Here is a 3,390-nt window from a genome sequence, read left to right on the forward strand (position 1 = left end):
GGAGAAGAGGACCTTCCACAAGGTCACGTACCACAGTGTGGACCTGGACCAGCTGCTGGACATGTCCTATGAGCAGCTGATGCATGCAGCAGCAGTGGCAGCTGAAGTGAGGCCTGCAGTGGAAGCAGCGCTCGCTGTGTAGTGGCTGCATAAGGCCAAGAAGAAGTGCCCCCCAATGGAGAAGCCCGAGGTGGTGAAGACGCACCTGAGTGACATGATCATCCTGCCGGAGATGGTGGATAGCATGGTGGGCATGTGCAATGGCAAGACCTTCCACCAGGTGGAGATCAAGCCTGAGATAATTGGCCACTACCTAGGCAAGTTCTTCATCATTTACAAGCCTGTGAAGCATGGCCAGCCTGGCACTGGGGCCACCCACTCCTCCCACTTCATCCCACTCAAGTAGTCACTGCCAATAAAGACATGTCTGTTCAGTCAAAAAAAAAAGAAATCATAAAAGAAAAATAACTGAATAGCCTTCAACTATCTTGAAATTAAATTCTCATTTATCAACAACTCTTGGATCAAAGAAATCACAAGGGAAGTTCGAAAACATTTTGAATGAAATAAAACATAGGCAGGCTTAAAGAGAACTATGTCAGGGTAAGGTCTCAAGTAAATGATCCAGGTTTTCACCTTGAGAAACTAAAAGAAATAAAAGAGCAAATTAGACCCAAAGTAAAATAATAATAATAATAATAATAATAATAATAATAATAATAATAATAATAATAAAGTGCAGAAGGCAATTAACCAATATCATAGAAACACTAGAGAAAGACCATAAAATCACATGTTGGTTCTTTGAAGAGAGCAGTAAGAGTGATAAAACTAATTTAATCAGACTAATCTAGAAAATAAAAAAAATACAAAGAAATAATATCAAAAATTGAAACATCACTTCAGATTACATAGATGTCACAAAGAATATCAAAAATGGAAACATCACTTCAGATTACAAAGATGTCACAAGTATAATATGGTAATACTGTAAACAACTTTATGCTGATAAATTTGGAAATGTAAATGACAAACAAATTCCTTGAAAGACACAAACTGCCAACGCTCACCCAAGAAAAAATAACCTGTGTCCATTTAAAAAATTAAATTCATAGTTAGAAATCTTCCCATAAAGAGATTCACTGGTGAATTCTACCAAACAATTAAAAGAGAAATAATACCAACTGTACCAAACTCTTCTAGAAAATAAAGGAGGAGGAGGTCAGATAGCTCATGTCTGTAATCCCAGCACTTTGAGAGGCTGAGAAGTGAGGGCTGCCTAAGCTCACGAGCTCAAGACCAGCCTGGGCAACATGGTGAGACCTTATCTCTACAATAAATTTAAAAAATTAGCTAGGCATGGTGGTGCATGCCTGTAGTCCCGCTACTTGGGAGGCTGAGGCGGAAGGATCGCCTGGGCCCAGGAGGTGAGGATGCAGTGGACAAGATCATTGTGATCGTGCCACTGCACTCCAGACTGGATGACAGAGTGAGGCCCTGACTAAAAACAAATAAATAAATAAAATAAAAGGAGAAAATGTTTCCCCACCCACTCCAGTAGATCTGGTAAGAAAGCAGGAAAAAACCATCCCAAGGAAAGCAAACTACAGGCTAGCATTTCCTATGGGCATATATGTGAAGAGTCTTAACAGAACCTCAGAAATGGAACCTAAATGTATGAGATTAAAAGGGTTTCCTTGGTGCATGAGGAATGCAAAGTTGACTCATCATTTGAAAATCAACTGATATAATTTACCACAGAAACAGATGGAAAAAGGAAAGAAGTAAATAGATGTACAAAAAACATTTGGCAAAATTCTACACCCACTCATGTTTAGAACCGCCAGCAATCAGGAATGGAAATTCCCTCAACCTGAAAGCAATCTACAAAAAGCTTACACTTAATGATAAAGACTGAACACTCCCCCTGAGATGAAGGCCATGGCAACAACGCCTGCCTTTACCACTTACATTCATCATTATACCAGAGGTCTTAGTGCAATAAGGCAAGAAAGTAATACAAAACCCACAGAGACTGAAAAGAAAAAAAAACAAAAAACTATCAGTTCATGCTAAAATTTGTATGTCTCTCAGCAACCTTATATTTTATTGTCTTTTAGGAGAGACATTACAAATTTAATAACCTGAACATGCATTTTAAACAAGAAATATAAAATAAAAACTTGCATTAAAAAATGCTAAGATATATTTATAACCTAAAACATTCTTAAAATTTATGGACTTTAAATTTGCTAGAATGTTAAGGACCTTTTGTTTAAATATCATACTCAAAAATATTATAAGTAAAAATAACCATCTAGGCTGAGCAAGCTGTTCATACATTCTTACAAAAATTTACATATGTAAGAGTTACAGCAGACCCAAAAAATTAAGCCTATTACTTTTGCTTTTAAATCGACCAACCAACCCAAACACAGCGCTACAGGACTGAGTATCCCTTATCCAAAATACTCGGGAACAGAAGTGCCTCGGATCTCCCAGTGTTCAGACTTGGAATATGACATTCAGTTGCCCCAACCTCTCAACCTGAAATCCGAACTCTGAAATGCTCCCATGAAGATTTCCTGTGAGTGTCATGGCACTTGAAAAGCTTCAAATTTGGGAGTGTTCTGGATTTTCGGTTGGGGATGCTCACCCTGTGTTTGCAGAGAATGGGACTCAGTGACTGCCAGTCAAAGGGCCATGATCAAGAGCAAGGTGGAGCAGAGCCCCTCACTTGCAGAAAGGGAAAGCACCTACAATCCATTTGCCACGACGAAGTCACACGTTTCTCACAGAAAACAGAACTAAATTCTCTTTCTCTAGCACAATTTTTTAAAAAAGCAGATTGAGAGGACAGGAAAGTTCCCACAGCGGTAGGGGACCTGAAGAGGTTGCCCCTTCTAGCACAAAATATTATCAGAGTAGAGGGTGAGTACATTAGGGAGCTGAAATGGAAGGTTACATAATGTGAGCTTCCATGGAAATGGAGGTGCATGTGTACTGTATTAAGTCACTTCCCTTTACTGGCCTTGGACCAGATCTTGCTGAACTTTCAGGACAGCTCTGAGGTCTCAGTCAGTGGGAGCATAGGTAAGAGGTACAGTACTCTTAGATTTAGTTAACCTCTTGGCAATGACTCTTTGAATATTGCTAGCGGGGATTTCAGTGAACATTCCCTAAAAAAAGGAGCAATCTGTCTGTTAAACCACAAGTAGAACGAGGGGGGAAAAACCCAGAAACCAAGAAACTTCATAAATAAAATTCATTCTCATTGACCTAATTTATTAATTAAAGATTAATACAAGAAAAGCACCATTAAAATTTTTAGTATAAGGGGGAATATAAGAAATCTGAGGAGTTTTAGCTTTACGGCATATAACTATAGAA

The 3,390-nt window shown here is 38.8% G+C and overlaps 1 pseudogene; it reads left to right on the forward strand.

Annotated features, from left to right (window-relative positions):
- The first annotated feature begins 7 nt into the window (after window positions 1-7).
- Window positions 8-406, forward strand: LOC103259719 (annotated as a pseudogene).
- Window positions 407-3,390: the final 2,984 nt, after the last annotated feature.

Source organism: Carlito syrichta, unplaced genomic scaffold (genome assembly GCF_000164805.1).
Source record: "Carlito syrichta isolate Samal-C Ts95f unplaced genomic scaffold, Tarsius_syrichta-2.0.1 Scaffold302978, whole genome shotgun sequence".
NCBI classification, from domain to species: Eukaryota; Metazoa; Chordata; class Mammalia; order Primates; family Tarsiidae; genus Carlito; species Carlito syrichta.